At 37.7% G+C, this 27,313-nt stretch overlaps 1 long non-coding RNA gene across 2 annotated transcripts in view; it reads left to right on the top strand.

The window, feature by feature from the left end:
- Positions 1-15,683, top strand: part of LOC132376868 (uncharacterized) — a 53,588-nt gene extending 37,905 nt beyond the window's left edge. Inside the window, exons 3-7 of one of the 2 annotated variants that reach the window (XR_009506447.1) lie at positions 4,790-4,901; positions 6,278-6,312; positions 9,702-9,773; positions 13,085-13,181; positions 15,484-15,683. This is a non-coding gene — a long non-coding RNA (uncharacterized LOC132376868). The remainder of the gene's footprint in view (positions 1-4,789; positions 4,902-6,277; positions 6,313-9,701; positions 9,774-13,084; positions 13,182-15,483) is intronic. The other variant, XR_009506448.1, reaches the window with a different exon arrangement.
- Positions 15,684-27,313: the final 11,630 nt, after the last annotated feature.

The following is a 27,313-nucleotide window of genomic DNA, read 5'->3' on the forward strand; positions in this document are numbered from 1 at the left end:
ACTGCAAGGAGAAGCCTGCGCACCGCAACAAAGAGTAGCCCCTGCTCGCCACAACTAGAGAAAGCCCACGGGCAGCAACGAAGACCCAACGCAGCCAAAAATAAATAAAATTAAAAAAAAAGATGATATTTGCATTGCAGGACCAGGAGGAACCCAATTTCCACCTGACCAAGAAGAAAGCATATGGCCCAAAGATACTAAACTTTAAGACAATGTGGGTTGTCTTTTGAGAGATGAAGTGTACATGGAGGTTTTGCATTAAATTTAGTATGGGACATTTTTGGAATTGCATGTTCAGAAAATCAAGAGTGTGGATGATAACAGTGAACTGTGACAGCATATTGTGCTGCATGATATCTTTCTTAATTTGGCTGGCCGTCATGCTATCTCTCTCTTCCAGTATCAGATCCTCTCTTCTGGAACAGATATGGGCATATGTCACCAGCCCACCCAGTCTTAGTACCCCATTCCCCAGACATCATTATTAGTATAGGGGTGGGCATGTGGCCCAAGCAGGGCCTATAAGAGTTCTTCTCTGGAATTGATATGTGGACATTGGGGGAGAGAGATCTCTTTCCACTGGAATTCCTAATGCAGATGATGTAAGCCTAGAGCTATGGGCAACCTAATTCTCTGGCAACCTGGAAGATGGAAGAAAATGAGGTCACCACACAGAGGAGGCTGAGCTGAGGTATTAGGGGAAGGGAAGAAGAGAGAAACCTGATGATATCATTTCCATGTGGACCTGAAGCCAAGTCCTTCCATGAACTTCTCTTTCCTTCTTTCTCACCCTCCCTTCAACTCCTCTCCCTTTTTGGCTTAAATTAATTTGAGTTGTGTTTCTGTCCATTTCAACTGAGACAGTCTTTATCCTTTAAATTTTTCTAAATGTAAAGTAACACATACTCACCATAAAAGAAATTTGGAAAATGTAGATAAGTAGAAAGAAAAAAGAAAATGATCTATTCTCTCTCATGCTTCAAGTATAACTAGGTTAGCATTTTAGATTTTGCAGTACTTTAAATGCTTATTTTACATAGTCATAAATATTCAAGTTTAATCTACTGCTTTTCCTATTTAACATTTTAACATTTTCCCATGTTCTTAAACCACCTTGTAGACATAATATAATTTTCTTAAATTTCCTCTACTATTAGGTAATTTTGCAGTGTTATAACCATTTTGGATTATAGCCCTAGCATTTATTTTCAGAAATATAATTACTGGGCCTAAATATTGGAACTTTTTTTTTTTAAACCCAGATTTATAGAATTGCCATTACATGATGCTATCTTTTTTTTTTAAATTAATTAATTAATTTATTTATTTATGGCTGTGTTGGGTCTTCGTTTCTGTGCGAGGGCTTTCTCTAGTTGCGGCAAGCGGGGGCCACTCTTCATCACAGTGCGCGGGCCTCTCACTATCGCGGCCTCTCTTGTTGCGGAGCACAGGCTCCAGACGCGCAGGCTCAGTAATTGTGGCTCACGGGCCCAGTTGCTCCGCGGCATGTGGGATCTTCCCAGACCAGGGAACCCCTGTCCCCTGCATTAACAGGCAGATTCTCAACCACTGCACCACCAGGGAAGCCCAATATTGGAACATTTTAAAGGCTCATTTTATGTTTTAGCTATGATTCCTTATTTAGATGAATACAAATACACACAAATGAGAAATCTGTCGTTCATGGACAATCAGGATTAAATAACTCAAATATATAGGGTTAAGTTAGAAAAAAAAAAACAAATAAAATATCATTAGGCCTTCAATGAATAATTCTTTTTAGGGACAAAAGCTATCCCAAACTAACAAAATTCAAAACTTAAGCCACATCCAATTACAGGAATTAAAAGAAATAAAAACACTGATATTCAGCCATGGCACCTGGTATACTTTCCTCCCTAATTGATAATCTTTTAAACATATAATTAAGCATTTTTCCACTTTGAAAATAATATATAAAACAATACAAGATACCATTGACACCTTTTTCTTAAATGATAATATTTGTTGTTATTGAAGATACAGGTATAATGCTGGAAAAGGTGAGAATTAATATAACCCTTTGGGGACAACTTGCCACCTATTTTATTTTTGTATGAAGGAATAAATAACCAGTCATTTCAACTGCTTTATAATATTCCATTATGTGCATGTATTTACTTAACCAGTACTCTATTTTGAGACATTTAGATTGCTTCCAGTGTTTTACTATTACAATAATACTGTATAGTATTATTGTACAATAAGTCTGAGGAAAAGCTTTCCTCTCACCTCCCTGGGAGAGTCAAGGGGTGGGTATGTGACCTAAACTAGAACAACTACACTCTCTGTCCTAGAACTTTTGTTAAAGAATTTAATAAACTTTATTCAAGCATACACGAAAGTAGAAGGAATAGTACAGTGTATCTCCATGAACTCACACTCATTCTCAACAATGATCAGTTCATGGCCAATCTGACCTCTGTATACATTTCTCCATTTCCTCCAGTTCCCAGGTTTTTCTGAAGCAAATCATAGAGGTATAACATCAAGGAATATTTTTTCTAGTATTACTAATATAAGCCATTAGACTAATTTAAGTTAGTTTGATGAAAATATTTCTTTGTGCTATAAATGATGCTTTCTAAAAGTCCTTTCAGAGCCCAGTACTGAAACTGACAAGGCCTGAAAAAAAGTATTTTCCTCATTGGAGGAAAGAAGAAATGTAAAGGTCTGGTCACCTTCTGTGTTTCTCTGACTTTTTGTTGACCTCTCTTTGTTACCTCCAAAGTCAAACACAGTTGTATCAATTTTTTTTTTTTTTTTAAAGAATGTTTTGGAGTTTCCCACGGGCAATGTTTGCTGATGAGGGAGCAAGGGAGTTTTTTTATTCTCTTTTTTTTTTTTAATTTATGTATTTATTAATTTTTGGCAGTGTTGGGCCTTCGTTTGTGTGCAAGGGCTTTCTCTAGTTGCAGCGAGCAGGGGCCACTCTTCATCGCGGTGCGCGGGCCTCTCACTATCGTGGCCTCTCTTGTTGCGGAGCACAGGCTCCAGACGCGCAGGCTCAGTAATCGTGGCTCACGGGCCCAGTTGCTCCGCGGCATGTGGGATCTTCCCAGACCAGGGCTCGAACCCGTGTCCCCTGCATTGGCAGGCAGATTCTCAACCGCTGCGCCACCAGGGAAGCCCAGTATCAATTTTATTTAACTTGATCACATTTGTTTAATTCCATATATTATCATGTGCCATGTAATACCTAGAAAGATTAAAAGCTATATTTATGCTTCGTTGCTCTAAAATCACCTTACTGAAAATTTTCAGTATTTGGCTACATTCAGATCATTTTAAATTTTTTGTTTATTGTGGGAAAATATATATAACCTAAAATTTGCCATTTTAACCATTTTTTAGTGCACAATTCAGTGGCATCAAGTACATTCACAATGTCCTGCAACCAGGGACTTAGTATTTTGAGCAGTGTGAGAGAAGCAGCAGACAGAGTTCACTCATTACAGCATAAGCACTCAAACAAGACCAACCAGGGATCACTACTATTGAAACCTTCGGGAACTGCTTCATTCCAAGTTGCGTTTTCAGCCTCGCTTCTTTCCTATAAGCTCCTGAAACCCCCTTAAGATGATCAGTGTTAATCGTTTCTCCACCAAAGAACCCTAAATGACACAGAATGTGAAAGATTTTAAGCAAAGAAATGACATGATCAGTTCAGTTGATAAAGAAAAAAACCTTTGACAAAATCCAACACACTTTCATGATAAAAACAATGAATAAACTAAAAGTAGAAGGGAACTTCCTCCACATGCTAAAGAGCATCTAAGAAAAACCCACAGCTAATATCATACTCAGTTAAAGACTGAAGCCTTTTCCCTTACATCAGGGGCAAGACAAGGATGCCCACTCTTGCCACTTCTATTCAACATTGTACTGAAATTCCTAGCCAAAGAAATTAGGCAAAAAAGGGCTGGGGGTCAGAGTGGGGTTATCCAAACAGAAAAGGAAGAAGTAAAATTATCTCTATTTGCTGCTCTGTGTTTTGGAAAGATCACTTGGACTGTAGCATAGAGGTTGTTATGGACTGAATCGTGTCCCCTCCAAATTCATATGTTGAAGTCCTAAGCCCCAAGGTGACTGAATTTGGAGATAAGGTCTTTAGGGAAGGAATTAAGGTTAAATGAGGTCATAAAGTAGGGCTTTAATCCTTTAGGACTGGTGTCCTTATAAGAACAGGAAGATTCTTCAGAACCTTTTTTTTTTTTTTTAGATTCCATATATATGTATTAACATACGGTATTTGTTTTTCTCTTTCTGACTTACTTCACTCTGTATGACAGTTTCTAGGTCCATCCACCTCACTACAAATAACTCAGTTTCGTTTCTTTATATGGCTGAGTAATATTCCATTGTATATATGTGCGCAGATGTAGAGAATGGACTTGAGGACACAGGGAGGGAGAAGGGTAAGATGGGATGAAGTGAGAGAGTGGCATGGACATATATGCACTAACAAATGTAAACAGATAGCTAGTGGGAAGCAGCCGCATAGCACAGGGAGATCAGCTCGGTGCTTTGTGTCCAACTAGAGGGGTGGGATAGGGAGGGTGGGAGGGAGACGCAAGAGGGAGGAGATATGGGGATATATATATACGTATAGCTGATTCACTTTGTTGTACAGTAGAAACTAACACACCATTGTAAAGCAATTATACTCCAATAAAGATGTTAAAAAAAAAAAGAACAGGAAGAGACGCCAGATCTCTCTCTCTCTCTCCCTCTCTCTCTCTCTCCACAGAGAAGAGGCCATGTGAAGACACAGTGAGAAGGTGATCATCTACAGGCCAGAAAGAGAGGCCTCACCAGAAACAAACCTGCTCACTCCTTGATCTGGGACTTTCAGCCTCCAGGTCTGTGAGAAAATAAATTTCAGGTGTTTAAACCACCCAGCTTAAACATGTTTTGTATGGCAGCCCTCGTAGACTAATACAGAGATTACTGCAAACACATAAAAATGACATTTGCCTGAGCTGAAACAGTGACAGTGGAGAGGATGAATTTGAGTCTGATTAAGAGATAAAAATTAGAGGAGTCAGTGATGGATTGGATGGGAAGATGAGTGTGCCTGATGAGTTGAGTGTGAGGTCTGTGGTCCTTCCCCGTCTTCCCTCTTGACGGAAATCCTCTCTATCTGTATCAGGAATCTCAAAGTAAAGATCTGCTTTTATTCTGGCTCTGCCCTTCCATCTGATAAAGTATCTCTTGAATTCGGGTAGCTACTATTTAAAATTGTTTAGTCAGTAGGAGAGGTGGAGTTAAAAACATTATTGCCCCTTGTACTAAATCATTACAGATCATATGAACCAATGCCTCTCAACACAGATGGCACATATAGAAATTATAATACAGGGACTTCCCTGGTGGTCCAGTAATTAAGATTCCACGCTCCCAGTGCAGAGAGCCCCGGTTCGATCCCTGGTCAGGGAACTAGATCCCACATGCACGCTGCAACTAAAGATCCCACACACCGCAACTAAGACCCAGCACAGTCAAATAAATAAATAAATATTAAAAAGAAAAAAGAAGAAATGATAATACAGTATTTGTTATGCACACTGGGGCAAGAAGAAGAAGCTGCTTACAGCTGAAGACAAACAGCCGGGGGCTCTGAGCGGCTGCCCCAAGGACTGAGGGCAGTCGATATCTCAGCTGAAACCAAGCTTGCTGCTTAAAAATCTCTGATGGAGACAAAAGCTACTTCATGTAGATGCAGCCTCTCATATATATAGTATTTAGAGAAAGTATCCTCAAGAAGTCATTGTTGGCTTAAATATCTTAAAAATGGCTTAATCTAGATTTATTTAATTGTCCATTTACTCATGATAGGTATGAATTTGCTCCATGATACAGTCTTACAGTAAATATTGTCACAATCTTGGAGCAATTCTGGAAACGAGGAGGGCAGAATCAGGAAGTCTAGAACATTTAGGGAAAGCCACTGTGGTTACACTTCAGGTGCTCTATAACCAGGAATGGTCCTTTGAAAGCAGGCGACCCATTCCCTCTGTACCCACAGGCTTGGGGAAGTCTCCCAAGCCAGTGCCTAGGATCCAGCTGCCTTCTGGGACCCCACACAGACATTTCCTCATCTACACAACGTGTATAAGTGAGACACAGGTGTCTGCCCAAATCAAACCCTCCTTCCCACTCTCTTGCGGGCAGCTCCAGTTTAATTACTTATTGGTCCCATCTTTAATTTTTTTTTTCCATCTTTAATTTTTTTCAGGCCAATACAAAGACACTGGAAATATCCTGTGACAGGTGAGAAGAGCCCAAAGATAGTTTTCCTGATGGGAGTGGAATAACCTTTCTGTTCTTTTCAATTCCTAAAGCGAGCAGCTAAGAACTGGGCAGGAGATACTACCATATCAATAAATTAGCCTGCCTCTCAGGAAAAAGGTCTCTGCTTCAAGAGCACATACTTACAGCTGAAGCTCAAGAAATTACATAGTCAAATAGTATTAAGATTGAAGACTTTTTTGTTACAAATTCTGCCTTTTGTGAAAGTGCAGAATTATGGATAGGTTATCGCTAGTAATACGTATAGTGATCAAAGCTTTCCATATTCAAAATAGAAATGAACATTTTCTTTCAAGCAAAATGAAATAGGTCAAGGAGTAGGAGGGACAGATCTGTGCAGTGTTTGAATGTGGGCACAAGTTGGCCTAGGCCCAAAACAGAGGTGGGCTGCAAGCACACATAAAAACAAATACCCAGAAACTAAACTGGATCAGAGAAGCAAGAAGAGATCATAGCAATGTGAATCTAGAAGCAGGAGCCAAGAAACCAAACTGGATGAAAATGCAGGGAGTGTTTGAGAATGTGAGTCATGAGAGGGCATGTCGCAGCTTCCCTCACTGTTGAGATCTGACCTAAACCAATCTGCCTGTTAAGCTTCTTCTAGTAAAAACAGCAGTAGCTTCCAGGGATGAGAGATGGGTAGGACCCATGCTTTCTCTCCTACAGCATTGTTACTATGACTTATCACAGTGAAACCTAGTCTCAGACCTAAATTTTCCACAAATACAAACATGTATTAGCAAATAGGCCAAATAGGGTGTTCATACAAATGATTCCTCTGAACTCAGTGAAGTGCACACTTTCTCTTCTTGGCACTTCAACAAGCTGCCTTGCACAGAAGATTCACTTGGAAGCTAACACAACTATATTCTGATGGAGCATGAGCTAACATTCCAATCTGCTTAAGTGAAAGAATTCTGTATTAAGAAGGACAAGTTAGAACTAGAGACTTCCGGTGCTATTTCAAAGGCTGTCAGGCTTCTGGGCTGCCAGATTCTTACACTCCATTTGTGCAAAGTGGAAGTTCCTGTACAATATATTTTGGGTTTTTAAAAAAATTTTTTTCTTTTGTTAATTCTTTTTTTTAAATTGAAGTCTAGTTGATTTACAATGTTGTGTTAGTTTCAGGGGTACAGCAATATATATATATATATATTTTTTTCTTTTTCAGATTCTTTTCCCTTATAGGTTACTACAAAGTATTGAGTAGAGTTCCCTGTGCTACACAGTAGGTCCTTGTTGGTTATCTATTTTATATATAGTAGTGTGTATATGTTAATCCCAAACTCCTAATTTATCCCTTGCCCCCCTTTTACCCTTGATAATCACAGGTTTGTGTTCTATGTCTATGGGTCTATTTCTGTTTTGTACATAAGTTCATTTGTATCATTTTTTTCAGATTCCACATATAAGTGCTATCATATAGTATTTGTCTTTCCCTTTCTGACTTACTTCACTTAGCATGATAATCTCTAGGTCCATCCATGTTGCTGCAAATGGCATTATTTCATTTTTTATGGCCAAGTAATATTCCATTGTATATATATACCACATCTTCTTTATCCATTCATCTGCTGATGGACATTTAGGTTGATTCCATGTCTAGGCTATTGTAAATAGTGCTGCAATAAACATTGGGGTGTGTGTATCTTTTTGAATTATAGTTTTCTCCTGATATATGCCTAGGAGTGGGACTGCAGGATCTTATGGTAACTCTATTTTTAGTTTCTTAAGGAACCTCCATATTGTTCTCCATAGTGGCTTGTACAATATATTTTGAATGATGCTCATTTCACTATTTAAAAAATCTGTTATGGTGCAGGTTTAGATAGCAATTTGTAAAGTGTTGTACAAACCTCTTTTGAGGGATGGGCTACTGATTAGGGTCCTTCAACTGCTAACTGATCACCTCTGCCTGGCGTGTGGACTCCTGATCTGGGTGTTAAAAATGTTAAATCATTTTTGGGATGTAGATTAATTTACACACGCATATACATCAAACTAGAGTATTTTCAAGCAAATTCCAGACAAAATATCAGACACCTTTAGCTAATAGTGTTTAAGTATAATTTTGTTTCCCACAGGTTTTTTTTCTTTCTCCAAGGGGTGGAAGTGAGGTTGATTTTAAAAATAGTTGCCATGACTCAGAAATGGATACAGTGTAATATAACTTACTATTAGCCAAGAGGCAGAAATCCTAATCATATTAATTTAAGCAAAGAGCAGAATTTAGTGGATCATGGTCCTGGTGAGAATGGGGAAGGATCTGACCATAGACACTCTGGACCCAGGGACTCAAAAGGATATTGAAAGCTCTTCTCATTCTTTCTTTTTCTTTCTCTCTCTCTCTTCCTCAGCTTTGTGTTTCTTCCTTGCAGGTTTCTTCCTCTGTGTTTTGGCCTCATTCTCTTCTATTTCTGTAAGAGTTTTCACCAGGCATGCAAGCCCCTCTAGCTTCACTTCCATCTAGCTGCATGACCCCTTTAGTACCTGGTGGAGAAAGACTTGGATTATCTCCAATGATGTCACCTGCTCCCTTGACAATCCCTCTGGTGGGAGGTTGGGGTATTCTAAGTCTGGGGCACTTGCCCTGTGCTTTGTGGGTGGGAGAAGACAGTTAGCAAAAGAAGAGATGGAGCCAAATTGACCCAAACTACAGTAGCCATGCCTCCCCCAGCCTCCCTTTTGTCCTATCCCTGCTTTTCTTTGGCTTATGTGTGTTAAAATGTATGTTATGAAAAACAAGAAAAATTAAAACTTTCTATGTCTTAAGATTTTGTAGCATGTAAAACTTTGATCCACTTCCTATTTTTCAATAGAAAAGACCATGTAGAACAGCTGGCATAAGAACTTTCTGGGACTCCCCCCACCACCACCAAGTGATACCATTAGAATGGAAATCTGAAGGTTTTTGTAAGCAGATGTCGGCTAACATTGATCTGGAAAAAAAGTGCCAATATGCCATAGCAGTGAATATCATAACCAAAATAAATTTCCTTAATCATTGTAATTAATTGAATTTGGGACTAGGATAAACAGCCTGTTTACACATTTAATCACTCTCTGTAGGTAAGAAGCTCCTGGACTTTCCAGGTGAATGATGCTCCTGATAAATATCTCTCTGTCTTATGGACAATAAAATGACTCAACAAATGCCATATGTACTGTTTAGCTCTCAAGGAGACCTACAGCCTAGTTGGAACACAACCTATTTGCTGTGCCTACTGGAGGGTAGAATGAACAGATTGCTGGTAATAGTTCACTCCACATACTGTCTGTCAGACATAAAGTGCCAGGTCAAAAACTAACCGCATGCAATGTGGACATCATTATTTTTCCATTTCTCTCAGTCACGAAGAAACTTCAAAGAGGAACAAAGAGAACGAATTGTGAGAACACTCTCCAGACAACAATAAATTGTGGTATGATATTTGACCATTATATTATGATTGATTTATAGCAGTGTTGATTAAAAATGAACAAATTGTATCAGGTGTGACTTCAAGTGTTAACAGAAACACTTTGATGTAATGATTAGCAACTTTCTGGCATGAAATTCCGTTGTTGAATATAGTGTGAAGAGGAGTACCATTGTAGCAGAAACCATATTACTATTTATATGTGGAAGACAGTGCCCTCATGTCGATGAATAAGACCAAAATAAAGGTAAAAGGTTGAATGATAAAGTCTAAGCTCTGCTATTTAGGACCTAGTTGGTTGCTGAGAATTGCACTGAGGCTACTGAAAATACATACTGTTGCATGTACATGACTGATACAGTACTTAGATACTCAGTGTGGTATGTGGGCCTGCAGCATTAGCATCACCTGGGAGCTGCTTTAAAATGTAAATTATTTGGCCCTACCCTAGACCTGCTGATTCAGAAGAGGTTCTGGGAGCTGGGCCAGCAATCTGTGTTTTACAAACCCTCCACATGCTTCTGGTACACCCTAAAGTTTGAGAAGCACCATCCTAATTAGTTATGAGTGCTCTCTTGGTGGCTTGTGCAACTGCCCAGCAATAGGACTTGACAATGTAGATGGATGTGATGCACAGTTCTCTCTTGTCTGATGTCACTACTTGTAGCAGTTAAACCAATTTAGTAGACCTCCAGTGTTGCAATGACTTCTTTCACCTAAACCTAAAGTCCGCACATTAGATAGATTGAAAGTCTCTTTTTTTTTTAAATTAATTAATTTATTTAATTTATTTATTTTTGGCTGCGTTGGGTCTTCCTTGCTGCGTGCGTGTGTGCTTTCTCTAGTTGCGGCGAGCGGGGTCTACTCTCCGTTGCGGTGCGTGGGCTTCTCATTGCGGGGGCTTCTCTTGTTTTGGACCCCGGGCTCTAGGCACACGGGCGTCCATAGTTGTTACTCGCGGGCTCTAGAGCACAGGCTCAGTAGTTGTGGCGCACAGGCTTTGTTGCTCTGCGGCATGTGGGAACTTCCCAGACCAGGGCTTGAACCCTCGTCCCCTGCATTGGGAGGCGTATTCTTAACCACTGCGCCACCAGGGAAGCCCCTGAAAGTCTCATTTTCCTCAGCAACTTTTTTAGGTCATCAACAGGAACTTATCAGGTTACTTTTATTTCTAGAGTTCTATACTCTGTTGTCTTTAATCAATGCCATATAATATACAAATACTGTCTCTAACAGTTAATACAACTAAGGCATTTCTTCTCTATAACACATATTCTTTAAACATTTATTTTTCCTTTTAACTATTTTTTTCACAAGACTGGAAGGCTTGAATTTTCTTATGTCACTTAGTACTAGGATAAATTCCTTTCATGCATGTGTACTAGCCAAAGCTGCATAATTCAATCCTTACTATTCATATATTAATTACAAATTAAATTGTAAAAAGGTACTTTTGGAACCAGTGATCAATCAGCATCAACAAATATTTAAGTGTATTTTACAACCAATACTCTGTTCCAAGTACAGCAGTATATATATATCATATATACATATGATATATAGTTGGCCTAAGACACCATCATCATTTAACATCTGGTTAAGAGAAAAAATAAACTCGAAAATTTTAATGACAATATCATGTAATAATATAAGCGATATCCCTAGGCATTATATGATTAACGGTAAAATAGATGGAAAATTCAGTGGGAAGGAAGAGATCACTGGGTTGAATAGGTCTGAGAAGGCTTCACTCAAGTTTCCTTCACTGAGCCCCTGTTTAGGAAGAACCTGCTCCAGGCGGGACCTTGTGCAGGTGCTAGAGAGAATGTGGAATTTGAGCTAGGCTCCTGGGAAAAGCAATTCAAATGGCAGGAACAGCACAAGCAAAGGTATGGTGTGAGGAGTTAATATAGTAGGTCTGGTAGCCCTCTCCTTGCATATGTCCAAGGAAGCCTGGACCATGACTGACCATTGCCAACCCCTGGGCATGTGGTTCTTGGAAGATTATGTTAATTTTGATTATTCTGTGTATTCACCTGGAACAATGGGCCATGCTTTATCAGCTTGTCAGAATTGCTTTGCACAAACATTACGACTGCTGAGGGAATTCCCTGGCAGTCCAGTGGTTAGGACTCCTTGCTTCCACTGCCGGGGGCCTGGGTTTGATCCCTGGTCAGGGAAGTAAGATCCCACAAGGAATTGTTAGGGTCCTGAGTTTCAGTTGCCATGAATGGTCATGTACTAGAATGTGCCTATGCAACCAGACCTCCATTAATGCCTTGGACCCTGAGACTTGAATCAACTCCCCTGAGTGGAGACATTCTGCACATGTACTCTGCTAGAGAGAAAGCACATTTTATATGGCCCTTGATGGGGAAGGACTTGAAAGCCTGCATCTGATCTCTCTGGATTCTGTCCAATGCATATCTTTTTTCTGGCTGCTTTTGCTCTGCACCCTTTGCTGTAATAAGCCTTAGCCATGAATATAACCTGATTTGAGTCTTATAAATCCTCTAGCAAGTCACCAAACATGGAACAGTCATGGTACCCCTGAAACACAAGGCATGCGACAAGATTCAAAATGCACATAAATTTCTTTGGATAGAGACGATAAATATTTAGATCTGGTGGGAAAATTCAACTATTGATTGCTGAATATAAGTAAAGGGTATGTGGGTTTTCACTATACTATTCTTTAAAGTTTCCTGTAGGTTTGAAATATTTCAAAATATAAAATTGTAAAAAAAAAAAAAGAATAGTACTGGGCAAATACTAGTACTAAGAAATTTAAGCAATTAAAAAGTCAATTATTGGGCTTCCCTGGTGGCACAGTGGTTAAGAACCTGCCTGCCAATGCAGGGGACATGGGTTCATGCCCTGGTCGAGGAAGATCCCACATGCTGCGGAGCCACTAAGCCCGTGCACCACAACTACTGAGCCTGCGCTCTAGAGCCCGCGAGCCACAACTACTGAAGCCCACGCGCCTAGAGCCCATGCTCTGCAACAAGAGAAGCCACCGCGATGAGAAGCCCGCGCACTGCAACGAAGAGTAGCCCCTGCTCGCCGCAACTGGAGAAAGCCCGCGAGCAGCAACGAAGACCCAACGCAGCTAAAAATAGATAAATAAAAAATAAATGAAAAAGAAAAGAAAAAGAAAAAAGAAATTATTGTATATGTGTATATAGAATCATAGCATTGTATATTGTCTTGAAGAATAGACGTTTTACACGTCACTATTTAGTCAAGTCTGTTCATTTTGCTTGTTTGTTTGCATGTGTATTTTCTATTACTTTTTGCCTAATCTCCTGTCCTAGACAGATGGGAGCCTGAGAGGCATGGGAGAGCCCTGAGTTCCTGGGCTGGAAGTGGGCATGAGGCTGTGGTAAGTGGAGCCAAGAGGATAATTACCAGGTCAGTTTCCTATGGAGTTCCTGGGTTAGTAGTGCCAAGACCAATAGTCTAGGGTCAGGATGCCAAATTCAGACAGGACAATGAGAAGAGGAAGCTCTAATTCAAAGTTGATCCGTCTGACAGAGGAGGCAGTGCAAAGAGAGTTCAAACAGGGAGGAAGGCAGACAAGCCAAGAATGATCCCTGAGAAAAAAATACATACAGCTACAAATTCTTTTTCAACCTGGTTCCTGTCACAGCCAAAAGAGGGTATATATCCTGAAGTGACCAACGCAGCTGGGGATTGGACACTTGTAAGGTCACAGAGTTCTCTCTCATCCTGAGATTGAATAAATATTCAGTTCCATTTTCTTCTATTTTTATTACTTGAGATTTTACATGTAATTTTTAAATCTCTCTGCTTAGACTATTGCATCCATATATATGGGTGAGATTGGTTTATATTGTGCTAGCTTCCTCAGTTTTTATAAATAAGATATGCACAATGGTCAAGAACATGAATTCTGGAGTCAGACTCCTTGGGTCTAAATCTTCACTCTAACACCTAATAAATAATTAGCAATATTACTTAATTTCTTGATATTGCACTCTCTTCTTCTATAAAATTCAGGAAAAATATTACCTACCATAGGGTTGTCATGAAGATGAAATGAGGTATGTATGTAAAGAAAGTAGCACAGTTCTGATGGAGAGAGGTACTCAATACATTTCTAATATTTTATTAGTATTGGCAGCATCAAACAAGGAATTACAAATAAGAAAAGGAGGAATGCTAGAATGACCTCTATGATGTTGGATTGGAATAAAAATATCAGGAGAAAGATGGCAAAAAAGGAGTTTTCTACCATCATTTTACCACAGAACATCAACTTTGGCAATCACCCATAGATGAGAGTACCTTTGTGGGAGTCCGGGAGTCTAGGGGAGAAGTTCCAGCACATTGTTGGGGCGAAAAATCTGAGAACAGACACAATGAAGAGCATAATAAAAACAGTTTCCCTTTACCTGCCTAAGTTCTGGGGATCTAATGTACAGCATAGTGACTATAATTAATAATACTGTATTGTATACTTGAAATTTGCAAAGTAAGCATTCTCACGACACATACAAATGAGGTAATGTATGTGTTGACTTAATTGTGGTAATCATTTCACAATATACACATATATCAATTCGTGTTGTACGCTTTGAATATACACAATTTTTTCTGTCAGTTACACCTCAGTAAAACTGGGGAAAAGGTAGCAGTATGAACTAATGGTTTTGGATAAATATAGAAATATAGAAATAGAGGTGGGGACTTCCCTGGTGGTGCAGTGGTTAAGAATCTGCCTGCCAGTGCAGGGGACACCGGTTCGAGCCCTGGTCCAGGAAAAGTCCATTAGTGGATCAGTTGGTAAAATTTGAATATGGCCTGTAGATTAGTTAGTGGTATTTATTGTTGTTATTTTCTCAGTTTTGATCATTTTAATGTAGTTATGTAACATTTAACATTTGGGGAAGTTGAGTTAAGTGCATACAGGAGTTCTTTGTACTATTTTTGCAACTTTTGCAAATCTGAAATTATATCATAATGAAAGTTTAGAAATTAAAAAGTATTTTTCCTGCTCACTTAATTCTTTCTAGACTCTTCTAACATAAGTGTTAGCAATAAACATATATTTGTATATAGATAGTTTTGTTCTGTTTTACAGAAATGGGATTGCATTACACATGGCTCTTTTTTGTTTCCACTTAACAATTGTATTAAGTTCTTTTGGGGTGTTGGCTCATCTCACAATGACCTAGCTTAACTTCCTTCTCCATAAGATGAGCCCCAGACAACCATATCTCTATTTATATGACTTCATTCTTGGTCACGGATGATGAGACCATGGGTAGAGATCTGACTTAAACTGAGATCATCAGATTCTTTCTACCAGGAATTTGAAATTGGGACCATAATATTTTTATTCAGACTGAGCTACTGTTTTGAGTGAAGGAAATTTTAAAACTTCAAAGCTGTAGTACAGTGGCAACCTGATGTGTGAACTGAGTAGCAGAGACAGTTGCTAGGCAGAGCAATGAGAATTAAACAGAGAAGCAGAGCAGGATACTAGAAGGTATTTTCCGGGTTCTTGGTTGCTAACCATTTTATTATCCCATGCTCTTTCTGAGGTACTACTGCCCTCAGATTCCACAAAGCCTTACCGATAGCATAAACAGTGGATTAACACATATTTTATATGTTACTTGTATATCTACATATATTTTATGCATTCATGACATACCTAACTTTTTCTTAATTTTTTCAATATTTCTAGGCTATGCAGATCATCTGAGAGGTTTTTGAAATTGTCGCAAATCTCAAAAAAATTTCCAATGTATTTATTGAAAAAAATCCCCATACAAGTGGACCTGTGCAGTTCAAATCTGTGTTGTTCAAGGACAACTGTATAGTCCAAATACTGTTGTTCAGAGTTACCTGGGTTAGTTTTTGTCTTTCCTAACTCCTTCAGTGTGATTATGTTGTTCATTTGTATTGATAATATAGTACTTAGGTTCATTTGTTACTATTTGTATTCCATTTGGGGTGCCTCTTGCAAACTGGTTGAATTAAATTACTTATTTTTTGAGTATGTGAAACACTGACATTGTTCTAAAAGTCAGAACTACACAAAAAAGTTTACTCCCAAAAGTATCAGTACCCTTTCAATCCTTCTACCCTGATCCCACTTCTCCATTCTTTCCACTTTGCTGCCATTCACCCCTTGTAGGTGATGATATCGTTAGTTTCTGGTTTATTCTTCCTCCCTGACCCTCCCCTCCTCTGTCCTCCCTTCCCTTCCCCTCTATCCTCCCCTTCTCTTCCTTTTCTTTTCTTTCCCTTCTCCTCTTCCTCCTCCTCCTTCCCTCCCCGCCTCCTTCGCCCTCCTCTCCCCCTCCTCCCCCTTCCCCTCCTCCTCCTCTCCTCTTCCTCCTCCTCCTCCTCCTTTTTCTTCTACAAATAAGCAGATACAGATCTATTTTATTTTCCCTTTTTTCTTACATAAAGATAAATACTCTTTTGCACTTTGCTTTTTACGCTTAAAAATGTATCCTGAAATCAGTCCATACTCGTTCATAGAGATCTTCCTCAAGCTTTTATACAACTGTATAATATGCCTTTGTGTTGCTGTCCAATAATTTATTCAGTTATTCTAGCAGGAGTTATTTTGATTATAAAAAAAAGTATTTTAAAAAAACTTTTAATAGAAATACACACAGCTCGGTGATTTTTCACAAATTGAACACACAAGAGTAGCCAGTATACAGGTCAAGAAACAGGCTTTGTTAGTACCCCCAAAACCCCCTGTGCTTACTTCCTGCTACTGTCCATCCCTACCCCACCCCCAAAGTAACTAACCACTATCCTAGTTCTAAGAGTAAAGAGTAGTTTCACCTATGGAATAAATCGATGGAATTATACAATATGCACTCAGTTGTGTCTACCTCTCTTCACTCAACATTATATTATGAGAATCAGCTATATTGTTCTGTGTATACCATGCTTATATGGTATTTTATTTATTTATTTATACATTTTACTGTTGATGGGCATTCGGGTAGTTCCCAGTTTGGGACTATTACAAATAGTGCTGCATGAACAGTCCAGCACATGTCTTTGTTATACACAGACATACATTTCTGTTGGATATTTACTTAGGAGTGGAATTACTGTTTTATAGGATGTACACATTAGGGTTAAGTATATGCTACCAAACAGTTTTCCAAGATACCAGTTTTTACTCCCACCAGCAATATGAGAACTTTGTTTGTTCCACATCCTCACCAACACTTGGTAATTTCATTTTAGACTTTCAGGTGGCTGTGTAGTGGTATACCACTGGGATTTCATTTTACCTTTCCCTGATGACTAATGAAGTAGGTTACCTTTCCATATGTTTATTGATAATTTGTAAATGCTCTTTTATGGAATAGCTGCTCAAGTCTTTTGCCCCTTTTCCTATTAGATAGCCTACATTTTCTTATTTTTTGAAGGAGTTTTTTTTTTTTAATGTTATGGATACAAGTTGTTTCTTGATGTCTTAGGTTGGGTTCCCCAGAAGGAAACCCTGAGATGAGGATTCTAGTGCAAGAGATTTATTGAGAAAGTGCTCCCTGGAAAAAACAATATGGGAGTGTGAGAATCAGGATAAGGAAGAGGAAGAAGCCAAGCAAAGGTATGACTTCAGGCAAAGTCCTGCTGAGCGTAGCTTCAGCCTGATGCCTCAGGGGAACTCTGGGATATTCTTTATATCTTAGACTTTGTCCCAGATTGAGAAAAGGAAGCTGGATTTTCATATTCCTGGTACATAATTCTGATAGATACTACAACATGGATAAACTTCAAAGACATTATGCTCAGTGAAGCAAGTCAGAACAAAAGGACAAATGTTGTATGATCCATTTATATGAAGTACCTGGATTAGTCAACTTCACAGAGACAGAAAGTAGAATAGTGGTTACCCATGGCTGGGGGGATGAGGGAATGGAGAGTTATTATATAATGAGTACAGAGTTTCAGTTTGGGATGATGAAAAAGTTCTGGAGATAGATGATGGTAATGGTTGTATGACAACGTGAATATACTTAATGCCACTGAACTGAACACTTAAAAATGGTTAAAGTGGTAAATTTTATGTTATTTATATTTTACCACAATAAAGAAATAAAAGAATCATATACACCATTATCAAGTGGGATTTACCCCTGGGCTGCAAGGATGTTTTAGTTTATGCAAATAATGGGTATGATTCACCACATTAATAGAATAAAATATTTTAAAAATCATATGATCATCTCAATAAATGCAGAAAATGCATTTCACAAAATTCAACATCCATTAGTGATAAAACTCGCAACAAATGAGGTGTAGAAGGAACACCCTCAATATAATAAAGGCCATGTATGACAGACCGTAGCTAACATCATACTCAATGGTGAAATGTTGAAAGATTTTTCAGGAAGACAAGGGTGCCCACTCTCATCACTTTTATTCAGCATAGTACTGGAAGTCCTAGCCAGAGCAATTAGGCAAGAAAAACAAATAGAAAGCATCCAAACCAGAAAGGAAGAAATGAAATTGTCTCCGTTTGAAAACCCTAAAGACTCCACCAAAAACCCTTTAGAACTAACAAATTCAGTAAAGCTGTAAGATACAAAATAAACATAAAATTTAGTTGTTTTATGCACTAAAAAAGACTATCTGAAACAGAAATTAAGAAAACAATCCCATTTATGATAACATCAAAACAATAAAATATTTAGGAATAAATTTAACCAAGAAGGTGAAAGATCTGTGTACTGAAAACTATAAGACATCAATGAAAGAAACTGAAGAGGATACAATTAAATGGAAGGCATCCTGTGTTCATGGATTAGAAGAATTAATATTGCTAAAATGTCCATACTACACGAAGTGATCTACAGACTCAGTGCAATCCCTATAAAAATTCCAATGCCATTTTTCACAGAAATAGAAAAAATAATCTTAAAATGCATATGGAACTACAAAAGACCCCAAATAGCCAACGCATCTCAAGAAAAAAGAACAAAGCTGAAGACATCACAATATCTAATTTTAAACCTTATTACAAAGCTATAGTAATCAAAAAAGTATGGTACTGGCATAAAAACAGACACATAGACCAATGGAACAAAATGGAGAGTCCAGAAATAAATTTACACATATGCAGTCAACTAATAGTTGATAAAGGAGCCAAGAATATCCAGTGGGGAAAGGATAATCTCTTCAATAAATGTGTTGGGAAAACTGGATATTCACAAGAAAAAAGTGAAATTAGACCTCTATCTTACACTACTCACAAAAATCAACTTGAAATTGATTAAAGACTTAAATGCAAGACCCAAAACTATAAAACTACGAGGAGAAAACATAGGGGAGAATCTCCTTGACTTTCGTCTTGGCAATGATTTTTTGGATATGACACTAAAAGCAAAAGCAACAAAAGCAAAAATAAAGAAGGGAGATTACATTAAACTAAAAAACTTCTGCACAGCAAAATGAAAAGGCAACCTCTGGAATGGGAGAAAACATTTGCAAACCTATATCTGATAAGGAGTTAATATCTAAACTATATAAAGAACTCATACAACTCAACATCAAAAAAAAAAAAAGCAATCTGATTAAAATATTGGCAGAGGATTGAATAGAAATTTTTCCAGAGAAGACACACAAATGGTCAACAGGTACATGAAAGAATGCTCAACATCACTAATCATCAGGGAAATGCAAATCCAAGCCCCAATGATGTATCACTTCACACTTGTTAGGATGGCTATTATTAAAAAGACAAGCTATAACAAGTGTTAGTGGGGCTGTAGAGAAAAGGGACCCCTTGTGCACTGTTGGTGGGAATGTAAATTGGTGCAGCCACTATGGAAAACAGTATGGAGATTCCTCAAAAAATTAAAAATAAAATTACCATATGATCTAGCAATCCCACTTCTGGGTATATATCCAGAGGAAATGAAATCAGGATCTTAAAAAGAAATACCTGCACTCCCATATTCATTGCAGCATTATTCACAGTAGTTAAGTCATGGAAACAACCTAAGTGTCCATCAACAACAGATGAATAAATAAAGCAAATATGATACACACACACACACACACACACACACACGCACACACGATGAAATATTATTAAACCATACAAAAGACAGAAATCTTATCTTTTATGACAACATGAATGGACCTTGTGGGAAATATGCTAAGTGAAAAAAGTCAGACAGAACAAGACAAATATCATATGTTCTCACTTCTATGTGGAATTTAAAAATCTCTTAGAAATAGAGAATAGAATTGGTCGTTGCCAGGGACTGGTGGGTGGGGGGAATGAAGAGATGTTGATCCAAGGGTACAAACTTCCAGCTATAAGATGAATAAGTTCTGGGGATCTAATGTAGAGCATGGTGAGGTGACAGAGGTGTTATCTAACCTTACTGTAATCATTTTGTTATTTACATGTGTATCAAATCATCACATTGTACACCTTAAACTTACATATAAGTCAATAATATCTGAATAAAACCAGGAAAAATTTTAATTGGTCTTCATCTAATTCAAATTATACTCTAAAAAGTTTTTTTATTGACATGTAAATATAGTCCTGGTATACTGTTAAGTGGGAAAAAAGAGTACTATACATTGTCTATGATTTGATCCCACATGTGTGTGATTGTGCGTGTGTGAGTGTGTGTGTGTGTGTGTGTGTGTGTGTGTGTATGACAATTTGGAAACGTCTAAGTAGATGGGATTGTGGGTGGAATTTTTTCCAATTTTTTTCTTTTCTTTTTCTTTTCTCTTTTTAATCTTTTTTTTTGTATTTATCTGTAATATCTGATTTTCCTACAGTGAAGACATACTCTTACAAGTCAACTTATATAAATATGAGTTACAGTTTTTGTTAGTGTGATTAATACTGAATATATTAAGATGTATAATAAGAATTCAAGACACAGATATGAATTACCTGTATTTATCATAGAGCATTTTGCATAACACATATTCATCTTATTTATGCATTTAGATCACCACATTAATGGTATTTTAATTTTATTTCTATTATCACATTATGAATGTCTTGAGATTCTTTTTTGTATCCTCTACTCTTAGCATAGTTACTGGTGCTCAGTTGCAATGAAATTTATGAATAACTTGAATTTCAAGAAAGGAGAAATCTTTGTATGTAGTTGTGTTTAATAATGTGGGGAGGATGATTCAAAACCTCAATGGTAGCATACAAATACTTTTTTTTATAGAAAATACTTTTTTAAAAAAATTAATTAATTTATTTATTTTTGGCTGCACTGGGTCTTCATTGCTGCGCGCGGGCTTTCTCTAGTTGCGGTGAGTGGGGGCTACTCTTCAATGTGGTGCACGGGCTTCTCACTGCGGTGACTTCTCTTGTTGTGGAGCATGGGCTGTAGGCACACAGGCTTCAGCAGTTGTGGCATGCAGGCCTCAGTAGTTGTGGCTCGCAGGCTCTAGGGTGCAGGCTCAGTAGTTGTGGCACACAGGCTTAGTTGCTCCGCAGCATGTGGGATCTTCCCGGACCAGGCTCAAACCCGTGTCCCCTGCATTGGCAGGCAGATTCTTAACCACTGCACCACCAGGGAAGCCCTACATACATGTTTGTAATGTAGTGCTGGCATGTCTTTTTTTTATTGAGGTATAGTTGATTTACGACATTATATGAATTTCAAGTGTAAAACTTAGTGATTCACAATTTTTAAAGATTATGCTCCATTTATAGTTATTATAAAATATTGGCTATATTCCCTGTACTGTACAATATATCCTTGTAGCTTATTTATTTTATACATAGTTTGTTCCTCTTAATTTCCACTCCTATCTTGCTCCTTCCCCCTTCCTTCTCCCCATGGTAACCACTAGTTTGTTCATTATATCTGTGAGTCTGTTTCTTTTTTGTTATATTCACTAGTTTGTTTTCTTTTTTAGATTCCACATATAAGTGGTAACATACAGTATTCGTCTTCCTCGGTCTGACTTACTTCACTAAGTATAATACTCTCCAGGTCCATCCATGTTGTTGCAAATGGAAAAATTTCATTGTTTTATGGCTGAGTATATTCCATTGTGTGTGCGCGCATATGTGTGTGTGTGTATCACATCCTCTTTATCCATTCAACAGTTGATGGACACTTAGGTTGCTTCCATATCTTGGCTATTGTAAATATTGCTGCAATGAACATTAAAGTGCGTGCATGTTTTCAAATTAGTGTTTTCATTTTCTTCAGATATATACCCAGGAGTGGCATTTGTTTTTATATCACCAAACAGAACTAACATTATTTCAGGAAAATCTAAATTCTGCCAGCAAATGAATATGAAATAATGCCCCAGACAGTAATTTCTTTACGTTCCTGCCAATAGAGGGCAACATGAACAAGCTGCTGGATGGGTGGTAGTGTTTATAACCTCTTGTCTGTCAACAAAGTTCAAGAAAGTCAGTGTTAAACTTGGAAAAAACAAAAGCAGTGTGTGTTGAATCTATAAAACTTTAGTGGGAGGAACTCCTGTCTGGTTCCTCTGCCTGCAGGCTCACCTGTTTCCAATCCCCTCACTACAGTGCTGCTAGAATTTTCTTTTTAAAAGAGAAATTTGATACCATTCTCTTGATTTTTTTTTTTTTAAGCTTTAATTGACCCTACTGCCTATAGGATAAAGACCAGTTCTTTAGTATGATATTTCGGTTTCTTCACAGTACGACCTCAGCTTTCATTTCCCACTGTTCTCCACCCCTGGGAAACCATGTTCTTTCTCCATGGAAAGCTATTCATGACGCCCAAACATACCATGCTCTTCTGTACTTTGATGTGTTGCTTCTGTTATTCTTCCACCTGAAATGCCCTGGACTTTCCCTCTCCACTGAACATCTGCTTTTCATTCGAGGTCTGCCTAAAAGGTCACCTCTCTGTGAAGATTTTCTTGACTTTCCACTAAAACTTAACCTTGTTTCTTCCTCAAGTAGTACCCATCGCACATTGCACTGTTTTAGAATAATCAGTTTGTCTGTATTTCCTAGCTGACTGTAAGGTCCCTGAGGGTTCATGTGTCATAAGGAAACATCTTATTCATCTTTGTGTCCTCAGTGCCTGGCTCATAATAATTACTCAAAATGCACATTCACTGAATGGACAAAAGAAAAGGAACTGAACAGGAAGTTCTCATAGTGGACAAAACCTGGTGGGCAAAACTTTAGACTGACATTACAACTAAGGCATGTGGATGGTGCTTTTCACGAGTTCAGGAAGCATCTGATGTTACTAAAAGATTATTTTTGAAATATATAGGAATTTCTTGGTGAATTTTAATTTCTTCACCGCTTCTTAGTGGCCAGTTTTTTGTTTTGTTGTTTTATTTTGTTTGTAGTATTTGTCAAGGTGGGGGTCTTTTAGTGCAGAAGTACAGGGATATTATGTTATTTACAGTTTGGAGAAATCTTGGAAGCATCAGGTCACTTGATTTCTAGGCCAGGTGGAATTCTGCTTTCTTGCTTCTCACGAGACAAGGGTGATCTACAATCTGTGTGTACTCGGCATACTCAGTAACCGATTCCAGTCTCATTTATGCCTTTATGCTGATATCAGCATTCAGGAGTCCAATGAGGGGAGAGGAAGCATTCCTTTCATGATTCTACCTCAGACTTGAGCACCACAGTATGTTGGAAAACACATGATATATATACCAGTAAGTAGACACAGATGATGTTTTGTAGAGGTGGTCATTGCTATACCATCTGCCAGGTCCTGCAGTTGGTTAAAAAAAAGAAGAAAAAAAGAAATTAGTTTGGCAGGATTTGCTCTTCACAAAATCATGCTGATTTTTGCCAATTCTATGTAATTTGATATGCTCTTGCAAAATGAGTAAGAGAAAAGTGCTTTCACATTGAGCTACAGGAAAAATATGGCCATTGTTCTTATGACCTTAGTTTAAAAAAATTCAAATATGAGTAAGACAGGGCCATGGTAAATAAAAGATAAAATAAAGGAGTTGGAGACAGCTGGGTAACTAATTCAGAATGACCAAAACTCAAAAATTGTTTGTAGCTGTAATATAATTGATATACTATTGCCATGTCTCAAACTAAAAAGAAGGGGAATGAAATCGAAAGCCCTCTGGGATCAAAATATGCTCAATTCAGGACTTGAAAACTTGTCTTTTTAAACTTATGCTAGTAAATTTCTACAGAACATGTGTATGAATTTGTGAAAAGTAACAATTACATACAAACAAATTCTTCCTAATTTAGAGTCAAAGTCTTCACATGATTAACGTATTATGAAATATAGGAGATCTAGTTGATATTACCTACTAACATTATCTCAGTCATTACCATGTTGATATCACAATGATTTTGGAAGAGGCTAATTGAACTTTGTCAAATATAAGTAAAGGGCATAACTCTGATTTCTTATCCATTTTGCTTTTATTAAACAAAACGATGGACATTTAGGTTGGTTCCATGTCCTGGCTATTGTAAATAGTACTGCAGTGAACATTGTGGTACATGTCTCTTTTTGAATCATGGTTTCCTCAGGGCATATGCCCAGTAGTGGGATTGCTGGGTCATATGGTAGTTCTATTTTTAGTGTTTTAATGAATCTCCATACTGTTTTCCATAGTGGCTGTATCAATTTACATTCCCACCAACAGTGCAGGAGGGTTCCCTTTTCACCACACACTTTCCAGCGTTTATTGTTTCTAGATTTTTTAATAATGGCCATCAACAGTTGAATGGATAAAGAAGATGTGGCACATATGTACAATGGAATATTACTCAGCCATAAAAAGAAACGAGATTGAGTTATTTGTAGTGAGGTGGATGGACCTAGAGTCTGTCATACAGACTGAAGTAAGTCAGAAAGGGAAAAACAAATACTGTATGCTAACACATATATATGGAATCTAAAAAAAAAAAAATGGTATTGATGAACCTAGTTGCAAGGCGGGAATAAAGATGTAGACATAGAGAATGGATTTGAGGACACGGGGTGGGAGGGGGAAGCTGGGACGAAGTGAGAGTAGCATTGACATATACACTACCGAGTGTACAATAGTTAGCTAGTGGGAAGCAACAGCATAGTGCAGGGAGATCAGCTCGGTGCTTTGCGATTACCTAGAGGGGTGGGACAGGGAGGATGGGAAGGAGGCTCAAGAGGGAGGGGATATGGGGACGTATGTATGCATATGGCTGATTCACTTTGATGAAATTAACAGAACTAACATAGTATTGTGAAACAATTATACTCCAATAAAGACCTATTTTAAAAAAATGATGACTAAATGATTTCAAATGAGGATTCATTCTAAATGTTGAATGAATGGGTTTTAGTGAAGTTGATTTATGTGTAGTACTTCCAGTTTTTACTGTGAGTGAGGGGCACAGATAAGAGAATCACCAGTGCCCCATATTCACGTTAAACTAATTTTGTTGTTTTCTTTTAAAACAATGTCTCTTACCAAATTACATTTCCTTCTATGTAAAAATCAAGTTCTTTAAATGAAAGTTATGAAAATTTAGTTATCTTAACATATTCATTCATTCAACTAATATAGAGCACATACTATGTGCAAGACACTGCAGGGCACTGATACTATATACTTAGTTTAAAAAAAGAGATTTGGTTTACACTTTGCATTAACAGATCTTATATATCAAATTACATGCCACAAATTTTATGGCATTTCATTCTTAACATATTTATCTACTCCCTCTGTTTCATCATGGCATTTCACCAAAGGTTCAAGCTTCTGTTAATTTGATAAGAATTGCCAACTTGTATGACTATCAGAGAATCTATAGACATGGTTCTAGGTGTTATCCACACTTTCCGCATGCAGCTCTGTGCCAGAGAGTCTCATCATCTGGATTCTCTTGCTCTCTGCTTCTCATGGGGTTCAGCAGTGGGGAGCACTGGCCAGCAATGTAAGTGAGAAAGACAGAGAGGTTGGGATATTCTTTCCTAATTTTTTCTTCTGCAGCATTATGATGACAGTAGCTCCATTCTCTATGGACACGGCTCCTATCCAGTGGTTCCTGTTCCAAGACGACGGTCTTCCAGGGTTCCAGAAACACAGTTTCCTCCTCTTGCCCCTTCAGGCTTAGAGGTAGAAGCCCTCCTCTCTATTGCTCCTCCCTGGGCGCTTTGCCACCCTCTGTTGGTTCACTTAACTCCCCACACCTCTCTAAATCATCCCTTCATTAAATTCTCCTTTCTTAAACACTTCAAGGGTGCCGCCTCTTTCCTGCTGGTACCCAAGACAATAGTTTTATATCTGGGGAAAAGCTTCCAATGGTAACACGATAAGAGATGCAAAGCCATTTGAACTATATCAGATGCCCTAGAAAAATAGAATTCAGTTTCCAAGCAACTTGTAGACAAACTCTTCTGCACTTCCAGAATATATGTGAATATAGTTGGTTATTTATAAAGTTAATGAATTGACTGGAAAAAATTCAATCCTGTTTTTTGTTTTGCTTGCATCCAGTATAAATACAGTGACTGCTAGTTTAGAGGTGACAAACTGTGGCCTAACAAACCAAACCTTTATTTTTTGCAGGTAAAGTTTTACCATGCAGCAACACCTACTTCTTTACGCATAGTCTATGGCTGCCTTAGGCTACCGTGGCAGAGGTGAACACCTGCAACAGAGACCTTATGGCTCACAAAGCCTAAAATATTTACTATCTGGCCTTTTACAGAAAAACTTCGCTGACCTTTGAACTAATTGATTGAAAGACGTATTTGTCATTTTATTTATTTTGGCCTCATTTGGATACTTCTCTGCATTTTGTATACCCCATATGCTATCTCACACATACAGTAGCTCAATCAATGTTGATTAATGAAGGAAGGGAGAATGCACTGACAGATATAGAACTCATAACCTCAGTTTTACTTTAAATCCAGAGAATACATTTTCATTCTTTTGCAAGATTTATTAGCCAAGTTTTAAATATGGTTATGGAAATTTGGGGTTTGATGTTTTAAAAATTGGTAACCTGGTAGTTCTATACACAACATATGATGAATATTATTATTAAAAATTCATTTGAATTCCATTTATTGAATAATTTAAATGGGGGTGCATGTTCAAACTTTGATCATTGTTATATTTCCTAGTGGTGTTTTGAGAGTGGTACAGTTTTTTAAAATAGTATAAAATACATGCTGCAGTATATTAACTTCTGAGTGGTAGAATTATAGGCTTGATTTTTTTTGTTTCTTCTTTTTGTGTTGTTGATTTTTCCAAATATGACAATGAGAAGATTATTTTTATAATTAGAAAATAAGGTAAATTTTAAAATATGGAATATGTTTAGCTTCATGTAACTGAATATTTCATATTGCTATTTTAGTTTGAGAAACAAAAGACAGATCTTTAGATTACAAAATTCACGGAATAAAATCAAGTCTGAGAACTCTTCTCAAGCTACTATTTTAAGAAAATATTCAACTGGCATATATTGATTGAAAACTAGGAAATAAAAACATTCACATTAAAAATTTTTTTAAAGTTTTGCATGAATTTTAACTTTAAACAGCAGAACATCAAATATA

This window comes from Balaenoptera ricei, chromosome 13 (genome assembly GCF_028023285.1).
Source record: "Balaenoptera ricei isolate mBalRic1 chromosome 13, mBalRic1.hap2, whole genome shotgun sequence".
NCBI classification, from domain to species: Eukaryota; Metazoa; Chordata; class Mammalia; order Artiodactyla; family Balaenopteridae; genus Balaenoptera; species Balaenoptera ricei.